The following is a 9,888-nucleotide window of genomic DNA, read 5'->3' as shown; positions in this document are numbered from 1 at the left end:
ACGCAGTATAATTGACGAAACTGTTATAGGCCGAAACTCCCCGGGAGTAGACGGTACCTCAACCTTGGGGATGAAGACGACCCTCGATTCCTGAAGACGTGCAGGGAGCTCCCTAGACAGCAGCAGCAGGTTGAAAGTAATAGCCAGGGTCGTAGCAGGGATGGCCCTAATGCCGGCCAAGGTGACCCCGTCAGGTCCCGGAGCCGATTCAGACGACGGTAACGCGGCGAGGACCTCCTCAGCAGTGACTGGAGCCACTAGATCCAGCAGGGGGGCAGGGCCAGGCACCTCTCCAGGCTCGGACCAATCCGGGGGACCCGGTGCAAACGTCGTGGCCCAAAAATCGAGGAATGCTACAGGGTCGCCGGGAATGTCGACAGCAGGGCCGTCCAAGATGAAGCGGGCACACCCCGATCTCGACTTACGGTAGAGGTCCTGGATCCTCGCGTACTCGGCACGGCGACGTCCACGGCGTGACAGAACCCGGGGGGGAGAAGGACCAAGGGACCGGGCAGCCCTGACAGGCTGCGGAGGAAGGAGGTCCATCAAGAAGGCCTCCAGAAGGCTGGCGTAGCTCTGCTCCGCGACCGCACACTGGATCAGGCGATGAAGAGCCGCCTGCCGGGGCCCAGGGACGAGTTCACGACAACGCTCCTGTAGGTGAACCCTTAGTCGAAGGAGAGGGTCAGGGCCAGGCTGATGAGGTGGGAGAGAGTCAGGGCTACCCACGTGACCAGAGCAGAGCACAGGCGCAGACGATGACGCACAGCCAATCCCGGAGGCAGAAGACTGTAGTGGACTGGTACCGGCACCAGAAGGCGACGCCGGGGGACCCCGAACTGGGCTCACGGCGGAGGGTCTCTGCTGTAGAAGTGCAGCAGCCGCGGCAACACGTTGACGGTGCTCTTCAGTGCGCCGAATCCCCTTGATACCTTCGAGGGTTCGGCCAGGGAACTCCGATACCAGGGCAACGTTCAAGAACCTGACCCCCTGCACAGACAGTTCAGCTTCCTTATATGCCAGGAGCTGTCGTTCTTCTTCGCTCCATCGAGCGCGTGTCCTGGCGACGTTGACAGCAGCATCAGCCTCGGTTGGATGGGTACGTCGCATATGTTGGCCGAGGCCGATGGCGGACGAGAAGACACGCAAACAACCCGCAACCTGGCATTGTAGGTCAGCACGCCCCACCGAGCGGGCATCAGGGGTCCCAGGCCTAGAAGAAGTGGGGGGCAGGACGATGTCATCCCCCGGATGTCGCCAGCCGTGATGGGCCCTTAGAGCCGGAACCGAAGAGAATTGACGTTCACACCTGGAACAGGGAACCGCAGGAGCAGTAGCTGGAGCCCGCCGCAGGACTTCCTCGCTGACGGAACTCGCAGTGCGTCTCCCATCTTGTGAGACGGCTGGATGGTTAGCTGGAACGGCTGTGTTAGTAGGAGGATCCTCAGGAACAAGGATATCTGGAGCAGCTCCTCCAGGTAGATCCTCAGGAACAGGAACAGGAACAGCACCAACAGGAACAAGAGCGGGTTGCTCCCTACTTGGGGAGTCAGGCGCATGCGAGAGCCTCTGATGCTGGAGAAGGCCCCGCCGCGTGGCATAGGACCTACCGCAGGCACAGACAAACATAGTGCGGCGTCCAAAACTGGCTGCCGGACCTCAGAGCGCCGTGGCGGTGAGGCACGAAACAATCGGTACCAGCGTGCCGGCAGAGGGGCGCTGTAGAGCAGGGAGCACAGCACCAAGAGCTTCACCACCTTAACACCTTAACCAGATTTAGCCACCTGTCCGATCAGCCACACTGGCATCACACCAAGACAGGGCCCAGGGGAGACCACGTGGAGGTACTGGCAAGGACTTCCTCCCCCAAAGCAGATTATTCTTACCTCCGCCTATCACTCGTCTTTGAATGGATTGTATTTCAAACACATGGTGGGTATTATATTTGGTCGTCCTCTGTGGCATTTAGCTACCTAAAGCAGATTATTCTTACCTCCGCCTATCACTCGTCTTTGAATGGATTGTATTTCAAACACATGGTGGGTATTATATTTGGTCGTCCTCTGTGGCATTTAGCTACCTAAAGCAGATTATTCTTACTTCCGCCTATCACTCCGCTTTGAATGGATTGTATTTCAAACACATGGTGGGTATTATATTTGGTCGTCCTCTGTGGCATTTAGCTACCTAAAGCAGATTATTCTTACTTCCGCCTATCACTCGTCTTTGAATGGATTGTATTTCAAACACATGGTGGGTATTATATTTGGTCGTCCTCTGTGGCATTTAGCTACCTAAAGCAGATTATTCTTACTTCCGCCTATCACTCCGCTTTGAATGGATTGTATTTCAAACACATGGTGGGTATTATATTTGGTCGTCCTCTGTGGCATTTAGCTACCTAAAGCAGATTATTCTTACCTCCGGCTATCACTCGTCTTTGAATGGATTGTATTTCAAACACATGGTGGGTATTATATTTGATCGTCCTCTGTGGCATTTAGCTACCTAAAGCAGATTATTCTTACCTCCGCCTATCACTCGTCTTTGAATGGATTGTATTTCAAACACATGGTGGGTATTATATTTGGTCGTCCTCTGTGGCATTTAGCTACCGGAAGCAGATTATTCTTACTTCCGCCTATCACTCCGCTTTGAATGGATTGTATTTCAAACACATGGTGGGTATTATATTTGGTCGTCCTCTGTGGCATTTAGCTACCTAAAGCAGATTATTCTTACTTCCGCCTATCACTCCGCTTTGAATGGATTGTATTTCAAACACATGGTGGGTATTATATTTGGTCGTCCTCTGTGGCATTTAGCTACCTAAAGCAGATTATTCTTACTTCCGCCTATCACTCCGCTTTGAATGGATTGTATTTCAAACACATGGTGGGTATTGTATTTGGTCGTCCTCTGTGGCATTTAGCTACCTAAAGCAGATTATTCTTACTTCCCCCTATCGCTCGTCTTTGAATGGATTGTATTTCAAACACATGGTGGGTATTATATTTGGTCGTCCTCTGTGGCATTTAGCTACCTAAAGCAGATTATTCTTACCTCCGCCTATCACTCGTCTTTGAATGGAGTGTATTTCAAACACATGGTGGGTATTATATTTGGTCGTCCTCTGTGGCATTTAGCTTTTTTTTTTTTTAATCATTCCTTCTTATCAGGGAAGAAGTACCCAAAACACGCTGCAAAAATAACTTACAATGGCAGCATAACCCGCGTGCCTTAGGAGCCCGCACCTACTTCGTCAGCTTATCACTGTAGTCATGCGCCCAAAGATACGATAACACCGCACCCCTCCCTGCAAAGTCATACTAGAAATAGTTCCAATGTCTCTCTTGGTGAGGCCGAGGTCCAGTAGAGTGTCCGCGCTGGCCTTCGCCCAGATGCCGCGAAATGATAAAGTGACGCTGGACACCATCGGTTCGGGGCCGTTGTTCGCTACCTGCTCCAGCAGGTCAGGGCCGCTGTACTTTAGGGTTTTGTGAGCGTGTGCAAGTTCCAGCGCAATCCCCGTACCCACGATCTGGGCGTCCAGTATGATCTTCTGGTCTTCTCTCACAGCAACGATGTCCGGCTTGAGGCTGCCAGCGGTAACTCTATAAACTGGCTCTATGGTGACTGTCCACCCCTTCTCTCTTAGTCGTTTTGCCACGAATTTAACAACATTATCGTGGCGCCTGGTCCTGGCTCCATGGGTGCGATGACAAGTTTGGAGCACATGCGCCAAGGTCTCATCTGAGCGACAGCCGGCTCTGCAAGTGCGCTCGGCAGGAAGTCCTCGGCCGGAGCGGGTTCTGCAGGGCAAGGCGTTGACTCGCAACTTCAACACGTCGATGAACTGGCGTCCCTGCAGAACCCGAGAGCCTTCCCCTATCCAGTTGTGAGCATGTGGCACCAGGGGAGCGTCTTCGAGTGCCCTTCCGTCGTTGGACGCATATAGCCTTCTCGCCCAGAACTTCTTCACCGCTTCGGGGGAGCGGAGAAGCCTCCCGTCGTAGGTGGAGCCGGCCACCGCCTTCTCCAGGGCCGCCGTCATACACTTTGTCCGCATGGCCTGCCGTACTACCGGGTGAGAAGAATCCCTGAGGGCTAGCAGGCGGGCCCTCTGCATAGTTGGTACACTGGTCCTGAAGGAGGGGATGCCAAGTCCGCCGTGGGAAACCGCTGCGTGGAATTATGGAATCGGCACGTCGTGGGGTAGTTTCATCCATCGGCGGACGGCGCTCCTCACGTTGATGTCCAATCTGTCCAGGATTTTTCTGGACCAGTGTCCAAGCACGAGTCTGTGGTATAAGCGAGGGATTAGGTAGTACCGAAGAACTACTAGTCGCTGTTTGGGCTTGAGCGGGGCGCGCTGGATGCGCCTCAGCAGCTCCTCGATGTCCTGGGCCGGTGGGACGGGGCGTCCAGAAAGAGAGAATGGCACCCCCAGGTACCGCCACGTGAACTCGGGGCCAGCGGGTGGAATCTGGTGCCCTCCGATGTCGAAGATCTTTGTGTTATCCACTTTCATCTTCTTGTCTCTCCCGGAGAAGATCATTGAGACGGTGAACGACTTCTGCGGGTTTATGTCCAACCCTCGGTTGTGGAGGTAGACCGCCGCCTCGTTAAGACGATGTTGGAGTCCTGCGATGGATGATGCAACAATGACCAGGTCATCCGCAAAAGCCATCGCATCGAGGGGCTGGTCTCCGACGTCAAAGCCTACGCCACCACCTCCTTTCTTTAGAAAGCCATTGAGAACCAGGTTAAATAAAATAGGGGACAACGGGTCCCCCTGGCGAACACCCGTTGTTGGTTGAATGAGCCGAGATGAAGCTCCAATCTTCAGTAGAGTGGGGGCGTCCCTGTATAAATCTCTGAGATAGGATATGAAGTCCTCCGAGAGCCTGGCCTCAGAGGCAGCTGCGAAGATGGCGTCGTGTGTTACCCGGTCAAAAGCTTTAGTGAGGTCCGATATTGCCAGGAAGAGGGATCTGCCAGATGTCTTTGCTTCTTGAATAACGGTTTTGAGGAGGGTGATGTTTTCTGCGCATCCATCAGCGGGGATGAATGCGCGCTGCCTGTAGTCCAGATCGAGATGCATAGTGAGTCTCTTTGCCAGGATCCGATGGAAAAGCCGGAGGATGACGGAAGCTATGGTTATAGGTCGGAACTCGTGAGGTTGGGTAGCCCCGGGCTTCTTAGGGACGAAGGTCGTGCGGGCGTTCCGGAGGCAGGTCGGGACGGTCCCGGCTATCGTCAGGAGATTTAGAAGAATCCGCAAGACGACCATTGGCACCGCACGAAGACTTCTAGCAGAAAAATTGTCGGGTCCAGGGGCAGACCGCACTCGGGGAAGACTGGCCTTGATTTCCTGTGCGGTGATCAGGAACAGGGGGTGAAAGGTGTCTCCCTGAGGGATGGGAGACGGAGGAGGTGGCGGGGGAGGAGGTCTCGTCATTGTAGCCTCCCAGACGTCTAGGAAGGCCCGCTCGTCCCCGACTGCAGTTTTCACGTAACCATCTAGGACGATGCGGGCCCCCTCGGACTGTCGGTGACGAAACAAGTATTGTAGCCGATTGTACTCCAGCCGCTTCATCTTTCGCCGGCTCATTGGCGGTCTGGTCGTGGCTGCAGGGATGGTAGAAGCAGCGGGTTGCATCCGGGTCCGTTTCGGCTCCGGGATGATGAACACTTCTCTCATATAATCATTCAGATCCGCGATGAACTCGCAGCCGTTGGCTGCTCTTCTTGCTATGTCAAAGAGACGCGCAGCCTGGAAGCTCTGTGGTGGAGGCCTGCTTGCCATCTTGTGGATCTCCCTGCAGATGACCTGCCGTCTGGAAATTGAGGGGACCTGTGCTGGGACCTCCTCAGTGGCATCGGGCGCCGCTACTTCAGTCGGAGTCACCATGTGATCGGAGGGTGAGGCAGAGGACGGTAATGTAGAAGGCTCGGTGACTGCGTGGACCACGTGGACCACTCCGGTCGCTCAGGAACTGCATCCGATTGGTCCGGAACCCCTTCCAGGAGACGCTGGATGAGAGCGCGATAAGTCCCTGACTTCCTGTGGCACTTTATGGACTCAAGGGTCCGGTCCGGATGCAAATCATGAAGTGCCAGGTTCATAAAGCGAGGCGGATTAGGTTGTCTCAGAAGCCTCACTTCAGTCAGGGCCAGGACTCGTTCTTCTTCAGCCGTCCACCTAGCCTTGATCCTGGCGGTGTTGATCTGCTGATATGGTATTCCCCAGGATGGGCGGCTCTCTTGTGTAGACTGAGGCCCCGTTGAGTCCCAAAGGAGGCGCCACAGTTGGAGCATCTACAGCCAGGTATTGCAGAGGTAGAATCCGTAGGATGGCTGGTGCTTGGGCCTGGGAGTGACGAAGAATCCCCTTGGCTTGTGATGTCGTTGTCGTTGTCGGGAGGCTGGGTTCCTGCAGCGGGGTCTGCGATGGGGTGTTTCTGATAAGATGCGTGGACACGCAATCCCCTTGAATTATTGAAGGCCCGGCCGCAGGAGCACAGGAACGTGGGAGGAGCAGGGTGTTGTGTAGCCTGGGCCGGTGCAGGCGAGTCCCTCGGGCGCGGGTTCGCACTGGGAGCCGACGCCCCTCGGCGCCGGCTACCTCTTAGATCAGTTGTATTCTTCGTGCCCAGTGAATTTTCCCTGGTCCCGGGAGGGCAACCCAAGATCAGGGGGGGGGGGGTAGGCCAGAGCTCCGTCAGTTCCCTGCCCCGCCGAAGCGGTATCAGGGGTAACAGGTAGCACCACGAGAAGGTGGAGTTGACCATTTCCTTGGGAGAGGCTATGTGTTGCGCATCACCACGGCTTGCAGCGGGCATCGTATGACCCCTAACCGCACATACGAGCCGCCAGCGCCCAATTCACTGGGTGACAGACCGCCGCAACGCGGTCCCGCTAATGGCGACAGGCACGTACGGACCCTTTCTTGTCCCTCAACACCTGCCTCCTAGTCGCTGGATTACAGGGGGGAGCCACCCACCCCCGGCATTGAGACAAGAGTCGTCCCCTCCTCTTGTCTGGCTTCCATGTTGCTGGATAACAGGGGGAAGCCACTCGCCCCCAGCCTATGGTGAGAGGTTTTTTTTTTTTCTCATTCTTCTATCTTATAGGGAAGATATACCCAAAAAATACAAACTACAGCGAGATATCCCGCTATCGAACAGTAACACTCAGTCGCGCGACCCTCTTCACCCGTGCAAAACGGCGGTCATGCGGTGGAAGACCTTGTACGCACGTATTCCTCCCTGCATGGCAATTACGGTCAGCATCTTCACATCATCCTTCTTCATCCCCATCTTCAGTAGTGTCTCGGCGCTCTTCGTGGCCCATACTCCTCTGAATGAGATCGTCACCCCGGCCACCGTGGGCACTTCCGCAGGGTAGTCTGGCTCTAGCTGAGACAGCAGGTCCTCCCTCGTATATTTCAGTATCTTGTGCTCGTTTGCGAGGTCCGGGGTAATGCCAGTGCCAACAATCTGTCCATCGAGGACCACGGTCTCGGCGCCCCGTCGCGCCACCAGGTCTGGCTTAAGGCTACCGTCCACCACTCTGTAGATGCACTCCCTCGACGTCTGCCAGCCGAGCTCTCGTAGCCTTTTATCAATGAACGCCATTATACTGTCATGACGTCGGCATCGGGTGCCATGCGTTCGGTGGCAGACCTGCAGTATGTGCGAGAGGGTTTCATTGGCCCTACATCCCGCTCTGCACAGAACTTCTGGTTCTCTCTGACCTCTGGTAGACCTGGTTCGGCATGGCAAAGCGTTAATTCTTAGCTTCACCATATCGATGAACTGCCTTCCAGGCACCAGCCTCGTACCCTCACTCAGCCAGGCATGTGCGTGAGGGACATCGCCTGCCGCTTTCATCGCGCGTCCGTCGTTTGACTTGTGAAGTTCGGACGCCCAGAACTGCTCAAGCCTGGCTTTGGTAGCTAGCAGATGACCGTGATACCTTGAGGCTCCTCTTGCCTTCGCCAATGCTTCCTTCATATAATGTGATGCCATAGCCGCACGGACCACGGGGCTGGTGGAGGTGAGTAATCCTTGGAGCCGCCTAACCTGGAGAGCTGGGATGCTAGTACGGAGATGGGGGATTCCCAGTCCCCCCTGAGAGATGGGCGCGTAGTAAAAGCCCATAGGCACGTCATGAGGTAGCCTTAGCCATTCCCGTACAGCGGATCTGACTCGAAGGTCCACCTTCCGCAGTAGGCCCATCGTCCAGGCGCCCAGAACCAGACGATGGTAAAGCCTTGGAAGTAAGTAATGCCTCAACAGGATTAACCGCTGCTGTGGTTTGAGTGGTGCCTTGGAAATCCTGTTGAGCATATCATCGATGTCGCACGTTGCAGGCGCTGCTCGACCGCTGGCCCGGAAAGATACCCCAAGGTACTTCCACATAAACGCCGGGCCTTGTGAAGGAATCGGCACATTTCAGCTGTGAAGCTCGAGTTCGTGTCGATTTTTATCTTCTTATCCCTTCCTGACGGGACCATGGCCAAGGTAAATGATTTACCCGGGTTGATGGCCAACCCTCGCTTCAGCAGGAAATCGTGGCAATGCTGTAGTCGCTCCTGCAGCCCTTCTTTAGTGGGCGCCATCATTACGATGTCATCTGCGAAGGCCATGATGTCAATGTTCTCCTCCGCTATCTTGAATCCAATTCGGGGATCTACCTCTCGTAGCAGTTGATCGATGACCAAGTTGAATAGGACCGGGGATAGGGGGTCCCCCTGTCGTACCCCCGCCGTTGGCTTTACCAGTCTAGTGGTCCTCCCGATCCTTAAGACGGTCGGGGCATCGTCATATAGGTCGCGCAGGTACCTTACAAACCCTGCCGACAGCCCAGCGCCTTCCGCTGCATCGAGTATAGCGTCCCAGGTCACACGGTCGAAGGCCTTAGTGAGGTCTATGCTGGCCAGGTAGAGTGGTCTTCTTGTTCTCCTGGCCTCTGCTAAAGCTGCCTGCAACAGGGTCACGTTGTCCGCGCACCCGTCCACCGGCGTGAATGCTCGCTGCCTGTAATCCATTTTCAGGTGTCGTACCAGTCGCCTCGCCAATATTCGGTGAAATAGCCTGATAATCACGGAGGCAATAGTTATGGGCCGGAAGTCTTTGGGATCGCTAGCATTGGGCTTTTTGGGCACAAATATCGTTCTGGCCGTACGCAGCACCACTGGAACTCTGTCAATCAATAGCAGCAGGTTCAGGACCATGCGGAGCACTGACATGGGCACCGCTCGGAGCAGTCGTGGGTGAATCCATCCGGTCCCGGCGCTGACCCTCTTGGCGGCATGCAGTCCTTAATTTCGATAGGCGTAATCATGTACATTGGATCCATCATCGTTTCTCTGCTGGGACGACTTGGCAAAGGGGGAGGTATTGGGCGTGTGAAAATCTCCTCCCATGCGTCCAGAAAGGCCCGCTCGTCCTCGACTGCAGCGTGAGCGTAACCATCGAGGACGGAACGGGCCAGATCAGATCGCTTTTCTCTGTACCGCTGCTGCGTTCGAGCATATTCCTGTCTCTTCCTTTTTCTCTTGCTCAGAGGGCGAAAGTGTGTTCTGGCAGGCCCTCTAGTCGAGTTCACAGGTTGGGGTGGTCGTTCAACCACAAAAACGTCCCGTAGGTAGTCGTTGAACGCTCGGGACACATCGAGCCCCGCTGCGGCCTGCCTGGCAATATCAGACAGACGGGCCCCTTCATAAGTAGCAGGCGCAACGCGGTCACCGAGCCTACCAAGCTCCTTCCGTATCACCTCTTCTCGAGTGGGTCCCTGGGGCCGCTGTTCATTTGATACCGTGGCTTCCGGGGCCGTGGGTTCCTCCAGAGAGTTGGCCGATTCAGGGAGGTGTATATCGTT

Source organism: Ornithodoros turicata, unplaced genomic scaffold (genome assembly GCF_037126465.1).
Source record: "Ornithodoros turicata isolate Travis unplaced genomic scaffold, ASM3712646v1 Chromosome55, whole genome shotgun sequence".
In the NCBI taxonomy this organism is placed as follows: domain Eukaryota; kingdom Metazoa; phylum Arthropoda; class Arachnida; order Ixodida; family Argasidae; genus Ornithodoros; species Ornithodoros turicata.
This window is presented reverse-complemented; position numbering follows the sequence as displayed.